This window comes from Mus caroli, chromosome 19 (genome assembly GCF_900094665.2).
Source record: "Mus caroli chromosome 19, CAROLI_EIJ_v1.1, whole genome shotgun sequence".
Classification (NCBI taxonomy): Eukaryota; Metazoa; Chordata; class Mammalia; order Rodentia; family Muridae; genus Mus; species Mus caroli.
In genome coordinates, this window is record NC_034588.1 from 32,587,339 (window position 1) to 32,600,975 (window position 13,637).

General features: G+C 40.7%; 1 protein-coding gene across 5 annotated transcripts in view; it reads right to left on the minus strand.

Moving 5' to 3' along the window:
- Htr7 (5-hydroxytryptamine receptor 7) overlaps window positions 1–13,637 on the minus strand; it is a 94,811-nt gene that overhangs the window by 66,679 nt on the left and 14,495 nt on the right. For 2 of the 5 annotated variants that reach the window (XM_029472325.1, XM_029472324.1), the window contains exon 2: window positions 11,409–11,466. The exons of the other annotated variants lie outside the window; for them this stretch is intronic. The gene's annotated coding sequence lies outside the window, so the exon portion shown is untranslated. The remainder of the gene's footprint in view (window positions 1–11,408; window positions 11,467–13,637) is intronic. 5 annotated transcript variants of the gene reach the window in all.

Consider the following 13,637-nt stretch of genomic DNA (forward strand, 5'->3'; position numbering starts at 1 on the left):
CATCATGGGAAAATTTGGAGCAATAAGGATACTCTATCAGACATGTTAAACCTACACCCAAGATAATTATAAATGTGGCCCAAACAAAACTGTAAACAAACTTACTTAAAATGTTTATGATTTCTTTCTTTCCTTTTTAACTGGCTGTACAGTTCTCAAGCATGAACTTTGTATATGGCAATATTGTGCCATGGTCTCAAATGGTTGGCTTGCCTTCAAGGACATGGAGAAGGTGCCCAGCCTCACTGGTTTTCCTCAGTGGGGTAAACAGTCTATCACTGGACAAAAAAAAAAAAAAAGCAGGACTGTGAGCCTTCCACATCTGGCTGTACCTCTCAATAGCTGGCACAGAAAATGCTGGCTCCTCTGTGCTTCATACTTTTTCGTTGCAGAGTGTGAGATGGAGAGTACATGGTCTTTAAAACTTTCTTTCCACTCAGTGTTCCAGTGAGAAGGAGAATGCACACTCAGGATAGTTCCAGGAGAATATTTCAGGGGTGTGGACTGGGGTAGGGAAATCACAGGGCAGAGTGTGGCAACAGGAGAACAATCAGGATCCTGGGCACACACAGAGAATAGGGGAAGAATCAGGCCTGGAGGCGGGGTATTTAGCAAGTTCTCCTTGAGGGGATGCAAGAAACAGAACAAGACTTCCAGTGCTACATTGAATACAAAGTGGGATGGGGAAGGGGAGTGGCATCCTGGTCTTGTTCCTGATTTTACTGGAAGTACTTTTACTTTTTCTCTACTGGGCAAGATGTTGGCTATGGGTTTCCTATCTTTACTATGATGAAATATGACCCCCAAATTCCTAGATTTTTCTAGGACTTTTATCATGAAGGGATATTATTTTTTTTTAATCTAATGAGACGACCATGTGATTGGCTTCTCTGCATCTATTTCTGTGGTGGATTATGTTTATTGATTTACATGAGCTGACCTATCTCTGCATCTCTGAGACTATAAGACCAATGAAGGAAATAAAGAGGATACAAATAGAAAGGAAAGAAGTCAAAGTGTCATCATTTGCAGAAGATATGATATTATACATAAAAGATCCTAATGATCAGTAATCCCCTGAAGATGACAAACACATTCAACAAAATAACAGGTTAGAAAATTCACACACACACACACACACACAAACACACACACACACACACACACACACCAGTATCCTTCCTATATACAAATGATAAGCACACTTAGAAAGAGACCAGGAGCCAGGTGTGGTGGCACATGCCTTTAATCCCAGCACTCGGGAGACAGAGGTAGGCAGATTTCTGAGTTCTAGGCCAGCCTGGTCTACAAAGTGAGTTCCAGGACAGCCAGGGCTACACAGAGAAACCTTGTCTCAAAAAACAAAAGAGAGAGAGAGAGAGAGAGANAGAGAAACCTTGTCTCAAAAAACAAAAGAGAGAGAGAGAGAGAGAGAGAGAGAGAGAGAGAGAGAGAGAGAGAGAGAGAGAGAAGGAAGGAAGGAAGGAAGGAAGGAAGGAAGGAAGGAAGGAAGGAAGGAAGGAAGGAAGGAAGGAAGGAGTCCAGGAAAACAATTCCATTCATAGTATTCTCAAAAACATCTTTCAATAAATCTAACCATGGAAGGGAAAGACTTTTACAATGAAAACTGTATTCCAAAAAGGAAACAGTAAAAAATACCAGAAGATAGGAATATCTTTTGTGTTCTTGGTTTAACATTGTAAAAATTACAATTCTATCAAAAGCAATTTACAGATTCAATACAGTCCTCATGAAAATCTCAGTGCACATCTTCAGAGAAATTGAAATATTCTTAAATTTAATATGGAAACACTAAATAAAAACAACCCTGAACAATAAAGAATGGCTAGATAGATCACCATCCCAGATTTTAAGTTATGCTAGAACTACAGTAATAAAAACAGCATAGTAACAGCATAAAAACAGATACATTTATCAGTGGAATAGAACTGAGAACCCACATGTAAGCCCATACTCTTTTGTCTTACTGATTTTCAACCAAGATGCAAGCAATAAGCATGGCAGTGATACAGTTGGGAGTAAACCTTCTACAAATCATGCTGGCAAAAGAAAATAGATCCTTATTTCTCAATCTGCCAAAACTCAGCACAAAATAGATCAAAGATATCAGTGTAAGAACTGATATTTTGGATACAATTGAGGAAAAAGTAGGGAATTATCTTGAATTTGTTGGCAAGAAAGGAAACACAGAAGTGGATGCTCACAGTCAGCTATTGGATGGATCACAGGGCCCCCAATGGAGAAGCTAGAGAATGTACCCAAGGAGCTAAAGGGATCTGCAATCCTATAGGTGGAACAACAATATGAACTAACCAGTAACCCCCCCCCCCCCAGAGCTCGTGTTTCTAGCTGCATATGTATCAGAAGATGGCCTAGTTGGCCATCATTGGAAAGAGAGGCCCATCGGTCTTGCAAATTTTATATGCCTCAGTTCAGGGGAATGCCAGGGCCAACAAGTGGGAGTAGTGGGGGGAGTGGAGGGGGAGAGTATGAGGGGACTTTTGGGATAGCATTAGAAATGTAAATGAAGAAAATACCTAACTAAAAAAAAAAAATGCTCAGTCCTAAGTGTTCCATTTGTACTGCATCCCCTCTACCTGCAGTTCAGGAATCATGGTAGAAGTAGTAAAACATTAGACCCACAATGAAACAGTGTTTTCCAGGCACAGCAGGGCAGTTGCACATATGAGCAGTTATGAAAGTGCACATAGCCTCAGGACAAATGAAATTCCAGCACAGAGAACAAAATGTGAGCATGAAGTCCTAACTAAGGAGCTATTGACAACAGACAGCTGCTGGGGGAAGGAGATTTAGTTTTCTTTAAGGCTGAAAAGCCTAGTGCATAGACTAGCCTCCAGTGAAGGCTGCACATCCAAGACTATACGATCAGTATAATTTGTACTTAATAAGTTTTAAAAACAAAACCACATGAAAAGAGAGGGAATACAAAATTGGGTGTGTAAGGAGAGTGGAAAGGAGGAATGGAGGAACGGAGAATATGATCAAAGTGAATTGTTCAACATTCTCAAAGAACTTGTAAGAGTTAGGGAAACAAGAAATACAAAATAAAAACATGTTTAAGAAGAAGCAGAGAAAGTGCAAGTTGACCCTACAGTGGCACACCCTCTCTTCGCCCTCTGACAGGTCCTTCCCTGAGATCTCTGCTGTAGCATCCAGCCAGAAACGATGGGTCAGTTTTCCAGAAGAGAAAGGCCTAGATAAAGGTGGAGACTGGAAGTGAAGATATGAATTAGGGTAGACCCTTTCCCATTTTACATTCCCTGATATTTGATACTTTGTGGGACCATGAGTCCTAAATAGATGCAAAGCCAAAACATGAAGGCAACTGGGAATAACATAGACCCACACATGCACCTAGGTCAGCTCCTGCACTCTAAACATCCAGATGATTCAGAAAGAAATTAATCTGCAACCCTATAGGTGGAACAACAATACGAACCAACCAGTACCCCCAGAGCTCGTGTCTCTAGCTGCATATGTAGCAGAAGATGGCCTAGTCAGCCATCATTGGGAAGAGAGGCCCCTTGGTCTTGCGAACTTTATATGCCCCAGTACAAGGGAACATCAGGGTCAAGAAGTGGGAGTCGGTGGATAGGGGAGCAAGGTGGGGGGAGGATATAGTGGACTTACAGGATATCATTTGAAATGTAAATGAAGAAAATACCTAATAAAAAATTGGGAAAAGTTAAAAAAAAAAAAGAAATTAATACGATGCTTCTGCCAACCAAGGACTTCATGCCCCTAGGTAAACCCCCATGGTTAGATCAGTGATTTGATTTAAAGGTACATGATTCATCATGAGTAGATAATTCCCATCCCTTTCTCAGTGAAACCCAAAGATTAAGATAATTGGGTCTAAAATAAGACACAATAATGTTTGGTTACATGGCCCAAGCTATCCTGTGTACCCTGATTACGCTCTCTAAGCCTTTCCTCAACTGTAGAACAGGAACATTAGAATCTACCACATAGAGCTGTTCTGTAGATTAAATAAGATGTTCCTGGTGCAGCACAGGGTTTGACTAATCAGTGCTAATGTTTATTATTAATCTCACATTAGGCATTTATTTAACAAGTAATTCTTGGAAGCGTGTTAATGGCTTTGACCTGAGCTGCCTTGCTTCATTCTGACTTTTGGAAGCCTTTTTCACTTGAGGGACTTCCAAAAGTGCCACAAACCTATCTGCAATTTGTACTGAAGCAACACATTAAATGAATTTGTTTGAAGAGTTACCACCTTAGACAGATGGAATTAATAGCTTTCCAAGGGAAAACTGTTCATTTTGCAAGTGCAAGCCTTTTGCATTGAAAAGAAAATATCTAAATAAAACATCAATCATCCCATAACACCATGTGAGAAATGTAAGTTAGAAAAGGGAAACTTTGGCTTTTATCAAAAGGCTTTATTTCAGTGATGTCTTTTATGGCTATATAATCCCATTTTTTTTTAAACTTGGAGAGACTTTGGCTTTGATCTGTGGGTCCACTAAAAAGTTATAAGGAAGGACAAAAGGCACCATAACTACAAAAAAAGAATATGAAAATACAAACCAATGATAATATAGTATACCCAATGCTAAGTTTTGTGTAACTGAATGGGAAGTGGGGAATAAATACATAGATAGGGTGCTAATGGTGACAAAGGAGCTGAGATTAAAAGACATTATTGATGCCTATATATTTATCCAGTTTTTATCTGCATACACTTAGTCACATTTTCAGAGTGGGTAGTTGTGCCTGGAAGTGGACTTGAGCTTACATAGAGCAAGTTTTTCATTCCTGAAGGCACTGCCCCTGTCACTGGAGTATGAAAGGTCTCCTAGAGAGACAGACTCATAAACTTACCCATCTGGAGAGTGGGATGGGTATTGTACCATAATATGTACAAATCAATATGGGGAAATAAATTCCGGAGACAGGAGAGTAAATTCATTGATTAGCTCCTGCAGGGTAACTAACCATTGTAAAGTTTGTGGCTTCAGCACCAGCTATTTATTCTGCTCCCTGTTTCGTCCCCAGCAGGTCTGACTCACCTCTGCTGGTTCTGTGGTCAGGTGGTAGATCTTCTGGAGTCTGAATAATTTATGATAACCTCATTCATGCAGTGGGCAACAGGAAGACAAGGAAAGCAGCTATGGGTCTCTTATCCCACTCAGGCTTTTTACCAAGGTAACTAGCATCACAGGGTTCCCAAGGCAGCAACTGGAGAAGTGGGCATTGCTTTCAAGTCAGATCATGTTTGTCAACGTTCTATAAGCCGAAGCAGTTTATAAGGCCAAGCCTAGAGCTCACATGTGAAGGGCACAAAATCATGCTTTTAAAGAGCTGTACATACCAGGATGGAAAGGCCTCAGGACCATTTTCACAGCGTGTTACAAGCCTGTGTGCAAGTGAGACACCTACGGACAATATACCAGTCTCCAAGAAATTTGTCAGAGTAGGAGCTGTTGTCAGAGCTGTTCCCTGAGAGAAGAATCAAAAAGGAGCTAGTGCACACATAGAAAAATTGTCTGTAGTTCAGCCAAGTGAGCAATGTGTTTGGGAAGGTTCTGAAGATAAAATGAGTTCACTGGTTGATTTCCCATGTTGTGCAGGTATATTGGAAAGATCTATGCTAGACAGGCTCCTGGTATACTATTTCCACTGTCAAGCTGTGTCTCTGAGGCTTAGAAGCTAACCCAATAAGGCTTCTGGGGATGTTCTTATAATGAGCTATGCAGGTAAAACCCCATTACACTGACTGCCCTTACAGGAAGACCTTACTGACAGAACATCCTGGGAATAAAATCAGCAGTGTCTTCATAAATCATATGAAACGTAACTGTGCTTTCAGAGTCATAGACAAATGCTGCTGACAGCTGTAGTGAAGGGAAGGAAACAGGCCCAAGTCCAAACTGGTTCACCATTGATGATGTGACTTCCACATCTCTTCATTTACGCCTGGCTATATGTTCCATACTCAAGATTCTAATAAATAGTCATGACCTGCAAATTTGATTAGTTTACTTATTTAATAATTCACATATCCAGAAAATATGTATCAAATACCTTCAAATGCCAACATAAGCTAGGTGAAAACAAACATGAAAAATATGCCACCAAGGGTCTTACCACTTTACAAAGAGGTGGGGACACACAAAAATTAAAGCAACAGTCTTGTTTGATGATGGTAGAAAATGAACGTTGCTGTACTGACCACAGGAGAACTTGAGAGGAACACAGTCCAGCAACCACTACACTTGTAGACTTTTCATAAAGATAAATCTGATTTGCATATCCCTTTTATAATAAAAGCAGACTCAACAAGGGATCACTGAGTCCTCCCATTCAGCAGCTCTGTAATCCCCAATGTCCTGACTGACTGGAGAACCTGAGTCCTTAGTGTAATGATGATCATCAGTGGATGGTTTTTAAGAGTCAGATCCTTGGCTAACTCCCCTGTTGATATAATCTCTGTATCTATAACTATGAAAAGTGAGGTTAAAACTTAAGGGATGGTGTGTAGTTACAGTTAAAGAATCAGTCAAGTTTAGAAGAGACTGTAACCTACCCTCCACTTTCTTTTTTTTTTAACTAGATATTTTCTTTATTTACATTTCAAATGCTATCCCAAAAGTTCCCTATGTGCCCCCCACCCTGCTCACCTACCCACCCACTCCCACTTCACGGCCCTGGCGATCCCCTGTACTGGGGCATATAAAGTTTGCAAGACCAAGGGGCCTCTCTTCCCAATGATGGCCGAATAGGCCATCTTCTGCTACATATGCAGCTAGAGACACGAGCTCTGGGAGGTACTGGTTAGTTGATATTGTTGTTCCACCTATAGGGTTGCAGACCCCTTCAGCTCCTTGGGTACTTCCTCTAGATCCTCTATTGGGGGCCCTGTGTTCCATCCAATAGATGACTCTGAACATCCACTTCTGTATTTACCAGGCACTGGCATAGCCTCACAAGAGACAGCTATATCAGGGTCCTTTCAGCAAAATCTTGCTGGCATATGCAATAGTGTCTGGGTTTGGTGGCTGATTATGGGATGGATCCCCGGGTGCGGCAATCTCTGGATGGTCTCTGGATGGTCCATCCTTTAGTCTTAGCTCTAAACTTTTGTCTCTGTAACTCCTTCCATAGGTATTTTATTCCCTAGTCTAAGGAGGAATGAAGTATCCACACCTTGAGCTTCCTTCTTGAGTTTCATGTGTTTTGCAAATTGTATCTTGGGTATTCTACGTTTCCGGGCTAATATCCACTTATCAGTGAGTACATATCAAGTGACTTCTTTTGTGATTGGGTTACCTCACTAAGGATGATATCCTTCAGATGCATCCATTTGCCCAAGAATTTCATAAATTCATTGTTTTAAATAGCTGAGTAGTACTCCATTGTGTAAATGTTCCACATTTTCTGTATCCATTCCTCTCTTGAGGGACATCTGGGTTCTTTCTGGCTTCTGGCTATTATAAATAAAGCTGCTATGATTATAGTGGAGCTTGTGTCCTTATTACCAGTTAGAACACCTTCTGGTTATATGCCTAGGAGAGGTATTGCTGGATCTTCCGGTAGTACTATGTCCAATTTTCTGAGGAACCGCCAGACTGACTTCCAGAGGGTTGTACAAGCTTGCAATCCTACCAGCAGTGGAGGAGTGTTCCTCTTTCTCCACATCCTCACCAGCTTCTGCTGTCACCTGAATATTTGATCTTAGCCATTCTGATTGGTGTGAGATGGAATCTTAAGGTTGTTTTGATTTGTATTTCCTTGATGATTAAGGATGTTGAACATTTTTTCAGGTGCTTCTCAGCCATTCGGTATTCCTCAGGTGAGAATTGTTTGTTTAGCTCTGAACCCCATTTTTAATGGGGTTATTTGAATTTCTGGAGTCCAGCTTCTTGAGCTCTTTGTATATATTGGATATTAGTCCCCTATCTGACTTAGGATAGGTAAAAATCCTTTCCCAATCTGTTGGTGGCCATTTTGTCTTATTGACAGTGTCTTTTGCCTTACAGAAGCTTTGCAATTTTATGAGGTCCCATTTGTCGATTCTCGATCTTACAGCACAAGCCATTGCTGTTCTATTCAGGAATTTTCCCCCTGTGCCCATATCTTTGAGGTTTTCCCCCACTTTCTCCTCTATAAATTTCAGTGTCTCTGGTTTTATGTAGCATTCTTCGATCCACTTAGACTTGGCTCCTTCTCTTCTCTTGGCTTCAAACCACTTTATATTCCAAAGGCAACCTAATAGGTAAGGGTTTATTTCCTCATTTATTTTGTAGGCTTTCACTCGGAGAAGTCAGGACAGGAACTCAAGGCAGGAACTGGAGAAAGGAACTAGTGTAGAGGCCATAGAGGGGGTGCTGCTTGCTGGATTGCTTCCCATGGCTTGCTCAATGTACCTTCTTATAGCACCCAGTCCATCCAGCCCTTATATAGCATAGCCTTCCCACATCTATCATCAATCAAGAAAATAAACCACAGGCTTGCCCACAGGTGAATCTCATGGGATCATTCAAACTAGCCAGCACAACATTCAAATATCTAGCCTTGTATCTCTAGCCTTGACTTCTTTCTGGAATTCTAGGATCATATGTCTAAATGTTTTTTGATAACCAATTGATCGATCATTCAAAATACAATTCTTTCCATTGACCACTGAAGCTAATACTCTCACATCACAGCTATCAGCATCACTGTCTCTTGAATTCTTTAAGCCAAAAGCACAATTGTGATGAGCTCTCATGCACAGTCTGTCAGCAAGATGTACCAGAGCATCTCAAAGTACACCTAGGATACCTCTACTTGTCTCCATTTTTACTACCCAAACCCATTTCAGACTACAGCTGTCTCTTGCCTAAACCATTGCAAAAGCCAGTAGATCTCCCAGTTCTCATTCCATGTCATTACTGATAAAGGAACCACAATGAACTATTAGGATAGGAATCTGGCTGCTAACAATAGCTCTACCACATTTAAAATATTTTTTATTTTATTTTATTTTTAATTTATTTTTTACACTCCATATTCCATTCCGTGCCACCCCATCCACCCTGCATCTGCACCACATCCCACACCTCCTCCCCACCCTACCGCATCTCCACATGAATGTCCCCACCCCCCACACTACCTGACCTCTAAACTCCCTGGGACCTCCAGTCTCTTAAGGGTTAGGTGCATCATCTCTGAATGAACACAGACCTGGACGTCCTTTCAAATAACTTTAAAATAAAATACAAACTCTTTATCTGCCCTCATTCCCTAATATAATACATGATCACGATGATGCTTTCATCTCCTTCCAGGGTTACTTTGGGCCCTCCTTTCTAATCACACTGGTCCAGGGTCTTCGTAACAGTCGCTTTCTTTGACTGGAATGTTCTTCCCACATGGATAGATCCTTCTTGTCCTTTACATCTAGATATGGTTTTGTTTTGATGTGTGTGTGTGTGTGTGTGTGTGTGTGTGTGTGTGTGTTGTAGGGTGCCACATGTGGAAAGTAAAAGGACAACTTGTGGAAGTCAGTTTTCTCCTTTCATTATGTGGGGCCAAGAGACTGAAGTCATGTCATCAGACTTGATAGAAAGAGTCATTACCAGCTGAGCCATCCTCACCACCCTTTCCTTTCTAGTTTACATCCTCAAAAAGACCTTCCACCATCACCCACCCCAACATGCCTCTCTATTTTAATTTTCTGTGTCCCACTTTGTCCTAACATATTCATCCCTCTGTCTGTAGACAGTTTCTTGCCCATTTTGTTTTGTTAAAACATAAGATGTCAGAGTACAGTATATTTTTCTTGCTTTGGTTTCAGCAGAGTAAACAATACAGATTAGGGAACCAATACAGGTAAAGAAGTAAGTAGATGAATCCCCTATAAGTCCTTTAATAATGAAGGGATGTCTTAATATTTTCGTAGATATTTTAAAGGGCTTTTGCAAATGGAATTTAGAACTAAGCCAGTATCATCATAGAAACCTGTAGTGCCTAGAAAAGTATCAATGGTAAAACCATAATCAATCCATTCATGAGCAAGAAAGGATTCTCAGGGCTTTTACAGAGTATAGCAGAGGCATTTTAAATCCAAACATACACTTGCATTTCTCAAAATAAAATTCTGCAGTATGGAAGCAGGTGAACCAAACTGACCACAGCTAGATTAAGGCATGCCCTGTAAATCTACTCCTGTTTCTACCCAAATATTGATAGTGTCCTGATAGAGTGCACGGTTTTGCCTGATGTTCCAGATGAAAGAAACATTCAGAAGGAAGAAAGCTATCCATCCAGCTGCCTGTTAAGAGTAAAAAGTATCAGTTTTCAGCAATACAGAACACTCTGGGATTTGAGTCAGAACAGAGGCCATATGAAAATTAAAGTGTAAATGGATAAATAGGCAATTAGTCACCCAAATAGAAGAACTATAGATGTCCCCAAAGGCCCACAGCTTCCCATCCTAAGACTGGCATCTTTAACTACAACACACATCAAAAGAGTTAACTCTTGTCTTATGTCTGACCTACAGGGTATCATTTTATAGCAGTTCTTAAGAATTCTTTAGGCACAGAAAGCCTGTTTGAAAACAGATCATGGAATATCTGTTTCTTACTGATAGAAGAACAAAAACATTTCAAATATTTGCAACTAAATGATTCATAACCCCTTCAGGAAAGATCATTCCGCAAAGGAAAATTAGTGGTAATACAATGTCTCCAACTGAATGTTTTTCAAGCTCTAACATTTCTAATATGTGAATAAAATGATCCTGATACTCTTGGCTAGATAACACTGGACACTGGCTCTGTGTTCCTATTCAGCTTTGCATCTTCAATACTTAAATGCCTAGTAAGCAAAGAGGAGATTTGCTTACTAAATAATCCTCTAGCTTACTCGATCAAACTCTATCTCTCTTTCCTTGCTCTCTGTGTCTCTGTCTCTGTTTTTGTGTGGGTCTGTCTCTGTATCTATCTCTCTGTCTCTTAGTCTCTCTCTCTCTCTCTCTCTCTCTCTCTCTCTCTCTCTCTCTTACACACACTCACACACACACACACACACACACACACACACTCCCTATTAGAGTTCATCACTGACATTCTTCCTTGACCCTGGAAAGGACTGGGTCTAGTATCCTACAGTGATCCCATCTAAACCCTACCCCAAAAGCTTGCCAATATAAACAAGAGGGAGGATTCCCAGCTTGTTGGAATAAACTAGCCTCACTGCTGTTTCCAGATGTTAAGTTCAACTATATGCAGAAACTTTGAGATGCATCCAAGTATACTGAGCTTCTAACACTCCGTGTAAGCCAACCAGAAAAGGGAGTCTTGATGACAAAGTCACAGGTTATCTTATGAATTGTTATCCTACAAGTTTCGACTTACTAGGACTGTTCAATATTTCCTTAGAGATCCAATTCTTCGGTGCCCAGCAATGGACTCCCTGTTAAATAGAAATGCATACTTTAACACAATAATACTAACAATAGCAATGGTTAACATATCAACACTCAGTATGAACAAGGCCTTTGGTAAAGGATTTTCCACATGCCCCCAGTTTATAAAAACCTGAAAAATGAAGCTTTAATTATCAATTTTATAGGTAAGTGTCTTGTATCTTACAGGAAGGCCAAGGAGTATATATAGTTCAGACTAGCATACACAAGAGCCCAGATAGTCCTGAGCATTGGTACCCACTCCTTGACCCAAAACACCAGTGGCTTCAAATCCCAAGTTTCCCTACATTAGTTGTGAAACCTTAGGAATGTTCACTAACCTCCTGAGCTATTCAACAAGAAGACCAGCCAAGTCAACTAACCTGGACCCTTGAGGCCTCCCAGAGACTGAACCACCAACCAAAGAGTATACACAGGCTGGACCTAGGCCCTTGCCCTGCACATATGTAACAGATGCGCTGCTCAGTCTTCATGCATATCCCCCAACAACTAGAGCAACGGTCCTACCCTGACTCTGTTGCCTGCCTGTGGATCCTGTTCCTCTAACTAGGCTGACTTGTCAGGCCTCAGTGGGAGATTATGTGCAGTGACTTGATGTACCAGAATGGGTTGGTATGGTGGGGTGAGGGGGGTCTCCTCCTCAGAGGAGAAGGGATGGGGGAGGAGCTGTGTGAGGGGGGCACAGAGGGAGAAGGGAAGGCTAAAATTGGGATACAAAGTGAATAAATAAATTAATGGAATAAAAAGAGAAGGAACTAACAAAAGCCCCCTTACATGGGGCTCCTGAGAGGATTAAGTCGGTGCAGTAGCACCTACTGTGGGTTAAAACTAATTTTAATCCCCAGGACTCTCATCTATAAATCTGACAGCCAAAAAGGTCTGAATGCAGAGCTTTCTCTTAACCTGACAGTATCCAATTCTTTATTGCCACAAACTTAGCATGTAACAGCAGTGTGAGTGTATTATTCAGTAGTTATTTGGGCCCTGTGTGTGATGGGCACCTTCCTTACGTAACACTGAGCTGGCATTAGAAGGCTGCAGTCTTTTCAAGACTCAAGAAGAACCCATTTCCTCCTTCTCTTTTCTGACTTCTGCAAGCTACTCACATCCTTTGTCATGTGGTCCCTTCCATCTTCGAAGCCAGCAGTGGTATCTTGCGTCATCATCCCAGGGAAAACCACTACAAGAGCCACACCATCACCTTACCTCCTTCTCTAACTCCCTCACCAGTCTCTTCCACATTTAAAGACCCTTATGATTGTACTGGGTGCAGTCAGGCAACCCAGAATTCCCCAACTGCCAAGTCAACTGGCTGGAAACCTTGATTCCACTGCTCCCTCACCTCCCCTGACCCTTTTATGATGCATAGTCACATGAGTACAGGTTCCAGTGATTTGGATACAGATGTACTTGGAAAAGGGATTTCTTTCTTACTGAGTTTCCAGTAAGTCTCTGTGGCAGAAAAATATGAAATGGGCTAATATTACTATTTTTTTTAATTTTTATTATTACTATTAACTTTTTTTTTAGACTTTAGTTTTTCTCCCCCCCCCAAAGGGGGGATTGTTTTAGCATTTACATGAGTATGACTTAATATAATCAAGACAATTCATAGTTAATTGTCCCAGCAGCTATGTGATCTACATTCACTGAATTGCATTTCTAAACTCCAAAAAATTTTCAGAACTCAGAAATACAGCCAGCCAGCCTAAAGAGTTTCAGACATAACATTAAGGAATTATGCTAACACTATAATTATAGTTATTAATATCTTCATCATCTTGTCTGTAAAGGAAGAGAAAATGCTCTGTGGTTGACAGGGTTAACAGATTGTGTTCACAATGCCAATACCAAAGGATCTGCAGAAGGTTCAAAAGACCACGTGTCAGAGCACATATACATATACATGCACCCCTTGCAATTGCATCTTTCTTTCCGCATATTCCTAGGGGGAAAAACATTTACCCTCTAAAGCTAAATAATGTACTTCTCTTCCTCACCTTAGAGAGGTTTGAGTTCAGAATAAAAAAAAATCAGAATCATTAAAGGGGTTAAATAAAAGGAACCCGTGTAAGTCTCGTGTTAGTGGGCTTGCTATACAGCACACATTCAATAAATGGTATTTCTTTTTTCCTTTTTTTTTTTTTTTTTTTTTTTT